The sequence below is a fragment of the Ranitomeya variabilis genome, chromosome 3, assembly GCF_051348905.1.
Source record: "Ranitomeya variabilis isolate aRanVar5 chromosome 3, aRanVar5.hap1, whole genome shotgun sequence".
NCBI classification, from domain to species: Eukaryota; Metazoa; Chordata; class Amphibia; order Anura; family Dendrobatidae; genus Ranitomeya; species Ranitomeya variabilis.
Window position 1 is genome coordinate 304,908,409 of NC_135234.1, and position 13,185 is coordinate 304,921,593.

The window sequence follows — 13,185 nt, forward strand, 5'->3', positions numbered from 1 at the left end:
TGGCTATAGCAAAAGACAAATCACAAAAGGATATAACAGAGCATCGAGGGTCTCAAGGGAGGAGCTACTTTATGGTAGTAGGACATCCTACAGAAAAAATAATACTAACCAGGCGAGATTTATAACAAACTATAATAAACAATGGCCTGAATTAACAACTATCCTTCAAAAGCATTGGAATGTCTTGCTTAGTGATCCAATATTGAAAAAAATCCTTCCTGTCTATCCAGCCATGACACCTAAGAGAGCACGCAACCTGAAAGATATCTTGGTACAGAGTCATTATTCAGGGATGGAAACAATGTCTGTCGCCTCAACAGTGAGTAGACATGGGTTTTTCCCATGTACAACACGTAAGGCTTGCAAAAATCATGTCAAAAGTACTATTTTCGTTAACCATGATGGGTCCAGATCATATTCCATTCAGAAAAACTTGACTTGCTCATCCAAGGGCGTTGTGTACCATGCGCAATGCCCTTGTAAGAAAGTTTACATCGGACTTACCACACGCGAGTTAAAGATACGGACTAGAGAACATGTCCTCGATATTGAGAAAGCTAATGCTGCTGAAGATATCAATATGCTGAAAACCCTGGCTAGACATTTTAGGTTGTATCATAACTCTAGTCCAGCAGGTTTAAAAATACAGGCCATTGATCAAGTTGTACTCAATGAAAGAGGAGGTAATTTGGGAAAAATTTTGGCACGAAAAGAGAGTAGATGGATATATCAACTTGGTACCCTTGCCCCACAGGGACTTAATGAAACTATGGGATTTAGTTCTTTCCTTTAAAATCTTTTGCATCCATCTTTTTGTATTAGCGACTTCATCCTCGCTTCTTCGTGCCTTTTTTATCCCCCTAATTCCCCCTTCCCCTCCTTCCCTCCCCATTTTTTCCAAATATTTTTGCTACTATATCCTGTTGTTCCTTTTCCGTTTTCTCTCTCTCTTTTTCTCATGATCCCTGGTTCTTCGTTTTCGTTATGTACATCTCTGTGCGGTTTTTAGTGTTTTAGTGTGTTGGTTTAATTTTGTTATTATTAATCTTTTAGGATCGTTTATTATATTGGGAAATCCATTTTATGTATGGTTTGGAACTTTGATAACAACCAGTGGCTATGGATCCGGGTGGTTACCCTGTCAATCTACTATCAAAATTTGTCTAACTTATTGTTGTTATATTTGTCCGTCCATTCTGTTTAATATAATATATTATTTGTTGTTTGTATCCATATTTATATTTTTGTTGCTTATTTATATGAATGTTCATATCAATAGTTATTATGTATATAGATTAATTTATTATTTTTACACTGTGAAGTAATTTATACTTTATAGTCCATTTTTATTAAGTATATAATTATTTGTTCACCTTGTCACTATATTATTTATTATTATGTAAAAGGAGAAAAAATATATTGCTTTCATACACTTTTTATCTATTTATTATCTATTTATACTATATACGGCAGAGTTCACATTGTGTATTTATTAATTATAGTTATCTGCTTATTAACTCTATTAACACTTTGCTATTGTATTGTTCATTATTCTATATTGCTTTGTATTTATTTATTATTTAGTCTATTAATACACGTTTCTCTTGTATTGTTATACTCACATGTGTATATTTATTGATATTGAACTTTGGTTTATACTGCATAGTCTGTCTTTATCACGCCCCCTACTAGCTTCGCTCCACTTCGGTAGCGATATTCTTATACATACATCCATGTCCATGGATTTGTGCGCATGCCTCGGTTTCAGCTACTCTGTGACTTAAGGCCCCGCTCATTAGGTGACGCGAGCGTTCCACGCTTGCGCTCCAGATGCGGAGATCCGGAAGTCACTATTCATGAGTGGCTGGTAATCGACGCATGCGCCGTCATACATCCGGGACGCGACTTGCATTACCAGCTGTTAGGGATATCAGGGCTGATCTATGCCATATAAAATGAGCATTTCTTTACATAACGCACACTTGCCCCCTTATGGAAGAAGCCTGATTGGCGAAACAGCGCTGTCGGGGTCGCAACACAGGCACCAGACATCTATCATAGCATTAATGTAAGTTACATCTACAGGCGTGTATACTATTCAGTTGGTGCACATTTGCCTTCACCCTAAGCATTTGCATGTCTGCATTCAGACATAGCATTGTATATTTGAATCAAATCTTTCCCATAGAGATTGCGTATTGTACCTATTAAGGTTTCATATAACTATAGGCTTTTGGCACTAATTGCACTTTACTATATATCTCTAATTTTCTTTATGCCTGTTACACACTTATTTAGCATATATGGCATTTCAATTATCCTTGTTGGTCTAACGTATGTAGCACTTTTTTGCTTATTACACGCATTTATATAGGTTGTGTGAACCCAATCTTAGAGTAATTGCTGTACAGTCAGTACTTTGTAGTACAGTAACATTTTTAGCCAGTTATACTGGCATATGTGATATATTGGCACAGTCACATAGTACACATTATATTTTAGCCTTTGGACTACATTGATTGGGTTTCACAAAAGAACCATACAAATAATATATACTCATTATGTCTGGTATATCACATCTGCCCAGTGTTTGCTTTGTTTTTAATTGAGATTTTCCCTGTTTGTTTATTTTCATGATTTTTCATGGTTATTGTTAATAAAGTTGTTTTCAATTTTATACTTTCTCGCATGCCTTTATTTCCCCTATATGTATGGGGAATTGTGTTTTGTAATAGTAATTGAAGGTTTATATGATATTTTGGATCTTGTGTTATATAATTATTGAACTGCATTTAGTCAACTTATTTGGGCCTACTAACTGTGTCTGCCTCCCATTACAGTTGACCTCCACTGAACAAAGCTATGCCACCTGTTTAGTCCTTTTACCAGTTTTGAACTGCATTTAGCCTACTTATTTGGGCCTACTGTGTCTGCCTCCCTTTACAGTTGTCCTCCACTGAACAAAGCTATGCCGCCTGTTTAGTCCTTTTACCAGTTTTGAACTGCATTTAGCCTACTTATTTGGGCCTACTAACTGTGTCTGCCTCCCATTACAGTTGTCCTCCACTGAACAAAGCTATGCCACCTGTTTAGTCCTTTTATCAGTTTTGAACTGTATTTAGCCTACTTATTTGGGCCTACTAACTGTGTCTGCTTCCCATTACAGTTGTCCTCCACTGAACAAAGCTATGCTGCCTGTTTAGTCCTTTTACCAGTTTTGAACTGCATTTAGCCTACTTATTTGGGCCTACTAACTGTCTGCCTCCCATAACAGTTGAACTCCACTGAACAAAGCTATGCCGACTGTTTGGTCCTTTTATCAGTTTTGAACTGCATTTAGCCTACTTATTTGGGCCTACTAATGGTGTCTGCCTCCCATTACAGTTTTCCTCCCCTGAACAAAGCTATGCCGCCTGTTTAGTCCTTTTAACAGTTTTGAACTGCATTTAGCCTGCTTATTTGGGCATACTAACTGTGTCTGCCTCCCATTACAATTGTCCTCCACTGAACAAAGCTATGCCGCCTGTTTAGTCCTTTTACCAGTTTTGAACTGCATTTAGCCTACTTATTTGGGCCTACTGTGTCTGCCTACCTTTACAGTTGTCCTCCACTGAACAAAGCTATGTCGACTGTTTAGTCCTTTTGCCAGTTTTGAACTGCATTTAGCCTACTTATTTGGGCCTACTGTGTCTGCCTACCTTTACAGTTGTCCTCCACTGAACAAAGCTATGTCGACTGTTTAGTCCTTTTGCCAGTTTTGAACTGCATTTAGCCTACTTATTTGGGCCTACTAACTGTGTCTGCCTCCCATTACAGTTGTCCTCCACTGAACAAAGCTATGCCACCTGTTTAGTCCTTTTATCAGTTTTGAACTGTATTTAGCCTACTTATTTGGGCCTACTAACTGTGTCTGCTTCCCATTACAATTGTCCGCCACTGAACAACGCTATGCTGCCTGTTTAGTCCTTTTACCACTTTTGAACTGCATTTAGCCTACTTATTTGGGCCTACTAACTGTCTGCCTCCCATAACAGTTGAACTCCACTGAACAAAGCTATGCCGACTGTTTGGTCCTTTTATCAGTTTTGAACTGCATTTAGCCTACTTACTTGGGCCTACTAACTGTGTCTGCCTCCCATTACAGTTGTCCTCCGCTGAACAAAGCTATGCTGCCTGTTTAGTCCTTTTACCAGTTTTGAACTGCATTTAGCCTACTTATTTGGGCCTACTAACTGTGTCTGCCTCCCATTACAGTTGTCCTCCCCTGAACAAAGCTATGCCACCTGTTTAGTCCTTTTACCAGTTTTGAACTGCATTTAGCCTACTTATTTGGGCCTACTAACTGTGTCTGCCTCCCATTACAGTTGTCCTCCACTGAACAAAGCTATGCCACCTGTTTAGTCCTTTTATCAGTTTTGAACTGTATTTAGCCTACTTATTTGGGCCTACTAACTGTGTCTGCCTCCCATTACAGTTGTCCTCCACTGAACAAAGCTATGCCACCTGTTTAGTCCTTTTATCAGTTTTGAACTGTATTTAGCCTACTTATTTGGGCCTACTAACTGTGTCTGCTTCCCATTACAGTTGTCCTCCACTGAACAAAGCTATGCCGCCTGTTTAGTCCTTTGACAGTTTTGAACTGCATTTACCCTACTTATTTGGGCATACAGGGTCTGCCTCCCATTACAGTTGTCCTCCACTGAACAAAGCTATGCCGCCTGTTTAGTCCTTTTACCAGTTTTGAACTGCATTTAGCCTACTTATTTGGGCCTACTAACTGTGTCTGCCTCCCATTACAGTTGTCCTCCACTGAACAAAACTATGCCGCCTGTTTAGTCCTTTTGCCAGTTTTGAACTGCATTTAGCCTACTTATTTGGGCCTACTAACTGTGTCTGCCTCCCATTACAGTTGTCCTCCACTGAACAAAGCTATGCCACCTGTTTAGTCCTTTTATCAGTTTTGAACTGTATTTAGCCTACTTATTTGGGCCTACTAACTGTGTCTGCTTCCCATTACAGTTGTCCTCCACTGAACAAAGCTATGCTGCCTGTTTAGTCCTTTTACCAGTTTTGAACTGCATTTAGCCTACTTATTTGGGCCTACTAACTGTCTGCCTCCCATAACAGTTGAACTCCACTGAACAAAGTTATGCCGACTGTTTGGTCCTTTTATCAGTTTTGAACTGCATTTAGCCTACTTATTTGGGCCTACTAACTGTGTCTGCCTCCCATTACAGTTGTCCTCCGCTGAACAAAGCTATGCTGCCTGTTTAGTCCTTTTACCAGTTTTGAACTGCATTTAGCCTACTTATTTGGGCCTACTAACTGTGTCTGCCTCCCATTACAGTTGTCCTCCCCTGAACAAAGCTATGCCGCCTGTTTAGTCCTTTTACCAGTTTTGAACTGCATTTAGCCTACTTATTTGGGCCTACTAACTGTATCTGCCTCCCATTACAGTTGTTCTCCACTGAACAAAGCTATGCCACCTGTTTAGTCCTTTTACCAGTTTTGAACTGCATTTAGCCTACTTATTTGGGCCTACTAACTGTGTCTGCCTCCCATTACAGTTGCCCTCCACTGAACAAAGCTATGCCGCCTGTTTAGTCCTTTTACCAGTTTTGAACTGCATTTAGCCTACTTATTTGGGCCTACTAACTGTGTCTGCCTCCCATTACAGTTGTCCTCCACTGAACAAAGCTATGCTACCTGTTTAGTCCTTTTATCAGTTTTGAACTGTATTTAGCCTACTTATTTGGGCCTACTAACTGTGTCTGCTTCCCATTACAGTTGTCCTCCACTGAACAAAGCTATGCTGCCTGTTTAGTCCTTTTACCAGTTTTGAACTGCATTTAGCCTACTTATTTGGGCCTACTAACTGTCTGCCTCCCATAACAGTTGAACTCCACTGAACAAAGTTATGCCGACTGTTTGGTCCTTTTATCAGTTTTGAACTGCATTTAGCCTACTTATTTGGGCCTACTAACTGTGTCTGCCTCCCATTACAGTTGTCCTCCGCTGAACAAAGCTATGCTGCCTGTTTAGTCCTTTTACCAGTTTTGAACTGCATTTAGCCTACTTATTTGGGCCTACTAACTGTGTCTGCCTCCCATTACAGTTGTCCTCCCCTGAACAAAGCTATGCCGCCTGTTTAGTCCTTTTACCAGTTTTGAACTGCATTTAGCCTACTTATTTGGGCCTACTAACTGTATCTGCCTCCCATTACAGTTGTTCTCCACTGAACAAAGCTATGCCACCTGTTTAGTCCTTTTACCAGTTTTGAACTGCATTTAGCCTACTTATTTGGGCCTACTAACTGTGTCTGCCTCCCATTACAGTTGCCCTCCACTGAACAAAGCTATGCCGCCTGTTTAGTCCTTTTACCAGTTTTGAACTGCATTTAGCCTACTTATTTGGGCCCACTAACTGTGTCTGCCTCCCATTACAGTTGTCCTCCACTAAACAAAGCTATGCCGCCTGTTTAGTCCTTTTACCAGTTTTAAACTGCATTTAGCCTACTTAATTGGGCTTACTGTCTCTGCCTCCCATTACAGTTGTCCTCCACTGAATAAAGCTATGCCACCTGTTTAGTCCTTTTTCCAGTTTTGAACTGCATTTAGCCTACTTATTTGGGCCTATTAACTGTGTCTGCCCCCCATTACAGTTGTCCTCCACTGAAGAAAGCTATGCCGTCTGTTTAGTCTTTTTACCAGTTTTGAACTGCATTTAGTCTACTTATGTGGGCTTGCTAACTGTGTCTGCCTCCCATTACAGTTGTCCTCCACTGAACAAAGCTATGCCGCCTGTTTAGTCCATTTACAGTTTTGAACTGCACTTAGCCTACTTAATTGGGCTTACTGTGTCTGCCTCCCATTACAATTGTCCTCCACTGAACAAAGCTATGATGCCTGTTTAGTCCTTTTTTTCAGTTTTGAACTGCATTTACCCTACTTATTTGGGCCTACTGTGTCTGCCTCCCATTACATTTGTCCTCCACTGAACAAAGCTATGCCGCCTGTTTAGTCCTTTTACCAGTTTTGAACTGCATTTAGCCTACTTATTTGGGCCTACTAACTGTGTCTGCCTCCCATTACAGTTGTCCTCCGCTGAACAAAGCTATGCCACCAGTTTAGTCCTTATACCAGTTTTGAACTGCATTTAGCCTACTTATTTGGGCCTACTAACTGTGTCTGCCTCCCATTACAGTTGTCCTCCCCTGAACAAAGCTGTGCCGCCTGTTTAGTCCTTTTACCAGTTTTGAACTGCATTTAGCCTACTTATTTGGGCCTACTAATTGTGTCTGCCTCCTATTACAGTTGTCCTCCACTGAACAAAGCAATGCCGCCTGTTTAGTCCTTTTACCAGTTTTGAACTGCATTTAGCCTACTTATTTGGGCCTACTAACTGTGTCTGCCTCCCATTACAGTTGTCCTCCACTGAACAAAGCTATGCCGCCTGTTTAGTCCTTTGACAGTTTTGAACTGCATTTACCCTACTTATTTGGGCCTACAGGGTCTGCCTCCCATTACAGTTGTCCTCCACTGAACAAAGCTATGCCGCCTGTTTAGTCCTTTTACCAGTTTTGAACTGCATTTAGCCTACTTATTTGGGCCTACTAACTGTGTCTGCCTCCCATTACAATTGTCCTCCACTGAACAAAGCTATGCCGCCTGTTTAGTCCTTTGACCAGTTTTGAACTGCATTTAGCCTACTTATTTGGGCGTACTAACTGTGTCTGCCTCCCATTATAGTTGTCCTCCACTGATCAAAGCTATGCCGCCTGTTTAGTCCTTTTACCAGTTTTGAACTGCATTTAGCCTACTTATTTGGGCCTACTAACTGTGTCTGCCTCCCATTACAGTTGTCCTCCACTGAACAAAACTATGCCGCCTGTTTAGTCCTTTTACCAGTTTTGAACTGCATTTAGCCTACTTATTTGGGCCTATTAACTGTGTCTGCCTCCTATTACATTTGTCCTCCACTGAACAAAGCTATGCCGCCTGTTTAGTCTTTTTACCAGTTTTGAACTGCATTTAGCCTACTTATTTGGGCCTACTAACTGTATCTGCCTCTTATTACAGTTGTCCTCCACTGAACAAAGCTATGCCACCTGTTCAGTCCTTTTACCAGTTTTGAACTGCATTTAGCCTACTTATTTGGGCCTACTAACTGTGTCTGCCTCCCATTACAGTTGTCCTCCACTTAATAAAGCTATGCCGCCTGTTTAGTCCTTTTACCAGTTTTGAACTGCATTTAGCCTACTTATTTGGGCCTACTAACTGTCTGCCTCCCATTACAGTTGTCCTCCACTGAACAAAGCTATGCCACCTATTTAGTCCTTTTATCATTTTTTAACTGCATTTAGCCTACTTATTTGGGCCTACTAACTGTGTCTGCCTCCCATTACAGTTGTCCTCCGCTGAACAAAGCTATGCCGCCTGTTTAGTCCTTTTACCAGTTTTGAACTGCATTTAGCCTACTTATTTGGGCCTACTAACTGTGTCTGCCTCCCATTACAGTTGTCCTCCCCTGAACAAAGCTATGCCGCCTGTTTAGTCCTTTTACCAGTTTTGAACTGCATTTAGCCTACTTATTTGGGCCTATTAACTGTGTCTGCCTCCTATTACATTTGTCCTCCACTGAACAAAGCTATGCCGCCTGTTTAGTCTTTTTACCAGTTTTGAACTGCATTTAGCCTAATTATTTGGGCCTACTAACTGTATCTGCCTCTTATTACAGTTGTCCTCCACTGAACAAAGCTATGCCACCTGTTCAGTCCTTTTACCAGTTTTGAGCTGCATTTAGCCTACTTATTTGGGCCTACTAACTGTGTCTGCCTCCCATTACAGTTGTCCTCCACTTAATAAAGCTATGCCGCCTGTTTAGTCCTTTTACCAGTTTTGAACTGCATTTAGCCTACTTATTTGGGCCTACTAACTGTCTGCCTCCCATTACAGTTGTCCTCCACTGAACAAAGCTATGCCACCTATTTAGTCCTTTTATCATTTTTTAACTGCATTTAGCCTACTTATTTGGGCCTACTAACTGTGTCTGCCTCCCATTACAGTTGTCCTCCGCTGAACAAAGCTATGCCGCCTGTTTAGTCCTTTTACCAGTTTTGAACTGCATTTAGCCTACCTATTTGGGCCTACTAACTGTGTCTGCCTCTCATTACAGTTGTCCTCCCCTGAACAAAGCTATGCCGCCTGTTTAGTCCTTTTAACAGTTTTGAACTGCATTTAGCCTACTTATTTGGGCCTGCTAACTGTATCTGCCTCCCATTACAGTTGTCCTCCACTGAACAAAGCTATGCCGCCTGTTTAGTCCTTTTACCAGTTTTGAACTGCTTTTAACCTACTCTGCTCACTTTATTGAAATCATTCGGGACATCCATCTGCCCATTGAATTCCATCTAGTCACATGCGATGTGGAATCATTATATTCCAACATCAGTCATGTTGACGGGATTAATGCTGTGTCCTTTTTCTTGGATCGTAGACAGTCTGAGGACTCCCGACACCACATGTTTTTGTTAGAGCTCCTCAAGTTTGTTTTACATCACAACTTTTTTCTTTTTGATAGGACTTTTTATCTCCAGGTGTCCGGCGTGGCCATGGGGGCTAAATGCGCACCAACTTACGCCAATATTTTTTTAGGCTGTGGGAGGAGACAGTGGAATACCCCTCCAAAATTTTCCAAGAGAAAGTGCGCCACTGGCATCGTTACATCGATGATGTGTTCTTTGTATGGTTGATTACCGAAACTGAGTGTGTACAATTTTTGCAGGATTTAAACACCAAAGCCTACAATATTTTCCTTACACACTCCATATCAACTACTTCGGTCACCTATTTGGACTTGAAAATCATGGCAGAGGATCGCCGTCTGATCACGGACCTCTTCCGCAAATCCACGGCTACCAACTCCCTACTTGAATACACCAGCTTCCATCCCACTCACACCAAGGTGGGTGTTCCCATCAACCAATTTCTGCGGGTAAGACGTAACTGCACGCATGATGCTGACTTTTTATCGCAGGCCCAGGAGCTTACCAATCGCTTCAGACAAAGGGGCTATCCCAAACGAGTTATATCATCAGCCTTTCAGAGAGCACGACGGGAGGATCAAGCATCACTGTTGACCCCTAGACCACGTAATTCGGACAAAGTTACCAGATTTGTCACAGATTACAACAATAGTTGGCACCAGGTAACAGCCATTATCAACAGACATTGGCCTATTTTAAGAACTGACTCTCAGACAGCAGAGGTGACTAGCGATAGACCATTACTTGCGATGAGACGGGCCCCAAATCTACGAGATCTTCTAACTAAAAGTCATTTTTCAAGACCTACAGTCAGACTTAATAGAGGTTTCAATCTCAAGGGGTCTTTTCCCTGCGGGGATTGTAATGTATGCCCTTTTATGATACCCACCAAGAATGTCTTTTTTAACCCAGTAGATTCATCTACCCATCGACTCAAACACTACATCAACTGCAAGACGAGAGATGTCATCTACGTCATCATTTGCCCGTGTGGCAAGCCGTACGTTGGGCAAACCTCCCAGGAGCTACGCAAGAGGATACAGAAACATATGTCCACCATCCACCTGGCAGCTACAGAACAACATAAGGGTAAGCCCCTCACCCCAGTAGCTGCACATTTCCTGGCTGCACATGGGGGATCCACCTCCAATACCAAGGTTGTGGGGTTGCAGAGAATACCATACAACGGCAGGGGTGGCAATCCACACAATCAGCTCCTTCGAACTGAGTCTAGGTGGATTTTCAATCTTAGGTCCGTGGCTCCGTTGGGACTCAACAAAGAACTATTATTTACCGGTTTTCTAGGCTAAGTAGATGTGGCAGACATTTTTCTATGTTTAGGAGGACTCTCTGTATATGCTGTTCACCCTGCTGCGATTTTCACGTGTTTGTTTTTTGCCTTTGTCTCATTTTCATGTCCAGAGCACCATCTCATTTGTCGTAATAGAAGATCTATTCGGCCTTGAACACCTTGCCTGGCTTTCTTGTTGATTTACAAACAAATCAGGTCTGACGGACTCACATATCTGGTTAATCTGGAAAAACAACGTCCTATTTGGAGCACCACATCCACATCATCCTGAGGACCACGCGTTGCAGTTTTTTTAGATTTTTGGACACCAATGATAACTATGACAACAAGCTTGAATATCTTTATAGGATAGACCGGGACTATGTGATCACATATATGGTGTCTTTTGGAGCCTTTGCCCTTGCTTTCATTTATATCACCTGCGTCACACCATCCGGAGACAGTGGCTTCACACACTGCCCAGGACCCCTCTGGACACCTACCCCACTACTATAGGGCCCAATATGTCTTCATTCCTATTTGGGTATCTACAGGTATTGAGCTTTAGTTCTTATAGCATTTAAATCTATACCCATACTGTGTCTCCTCACTTGGGTCCAGGTGGGCATTTATGTGCATTATAGTGCAAGTATATGTGGCCCCATTTGAGGACAGTTACCCTTTTTAGGTGTAATTTAATTTATTGCAGCTTATACTATCTGGTCATAAAATTTGGCTCAACTTTAGGCCATCTTACCGATGTTTTGTCAATATAACTTATCTGGGCACACTTTACCAACACATCTCCCTTGGGATGCTCGCCCTTTTTAGGACGCTCTCTCTCTCCCCCCTTTATAGTCTTGCCTTGCTGGGCATCATTATGCATTTTGATTTGGTCCATTTAAACATCACCTGGATAGCAGTTGGTTTCATTGTCCTTTATATCGCAGTCATTCCATCATTATTTGGGTGCTTTTGCATTTGTCCTTATGGTCGCCTTACATAGGTGCTCTTATATTTGTTTCCATGGTTGCCTTATCATGATTCTTTCTCCTGCTGTCCCTTTGAAAAATTTTTTTTTTTTTTTTAATACACGGGGAATAAGTATAACATTATTTCACTTCTTATTTCATTATGCCTATATATGTGTGCAGATATCACACTCATTGTTTGCATATATCAATGTGTACTTAGATCCCTTTTGCTGTCCACACTTGAATGCTGCTTGTCTTCTATTATGCTGCTAAATGCCCCAATGTCTCCCCCTAGTGTTGCCTTCCCGCATGTGCATCTGCACTATGACGACGGCATACACTTCTGGCTATAGCCACTTCCTGAATGCTCCATGCGGCGGCCTCCATTGTGAGTCACATCTGAACTGCACACCGTTCTGTATTTGATTCATTTCATTTCGCTTATATTAACCTCAGAATGGGCGTACCCTCTCACTTCCCCTGACGAAGCTGCGCCTGCAGCGATACGCGTGGGGCTTCAGCCTCACCCCTTAGCCCGTCTCCTGTCTTTCTCAGGCATCTGGGTTCATTGCTCAGCGTTGGTATTGTCCTTGCTGGACACTTTTTTCCTCTGTTTCAGCTTACTTACTATTATGTATTCATTAGGCTGCATTTGCATTACTTTGCACTCTAGATAATATGGGGTTGCCAGTGCACACCTGATTGAGGTTTTTTGCTTACAACAGAAGCCCAGACTAACATGCCAATACTGATATCTTTATCATCCTGGGCAAACAGCATGCTCATTTAACACTTTATATTTCCATACTTAATACACTGAACTGCAGTAATTTCATCACTTGACTATCCGCCAGTGTATTATTATAAGTCAATATATATCTCTGTTCAGTCCTTTACATTTTCATATGTTCATGCATGCTATATTGAGCCATTATCTGTATAGATAGGAGACATTGTGTATTTTTCTTGCACTTTATTGTTGTGTCTGTCATTCCATGGCATATGTGCTTAGGGGTGGTAGTTCATGGTTCTGTATTCAGGCCTTTTTAAATGGTTTTATTGTATTTGTCTTTTTTGAGGTATAATAAACATTTTTTAGATTTTTTGTATATTCTATGGGTGTGCATACCGTTATTGGCCTAGTCTTTTTTTTATCTGGTATTTCTAGTATTCATTTTACTGACCAGGTTTTGCACCCCATTTTCATGAGATTAGCAGGGGTGCACCGCTTATATAAATTACTATAGAGTGCGTCTTGCCCTGTCTCAGGGGCATTTTCTTAGTGGTTGCACATGCATATTGTGGCATATCCTGCTGGCTTATTGTAAGTAATATTGTTTTACCTTCGGCTCAGTTATTGCTCTGGTGTGTAGTTA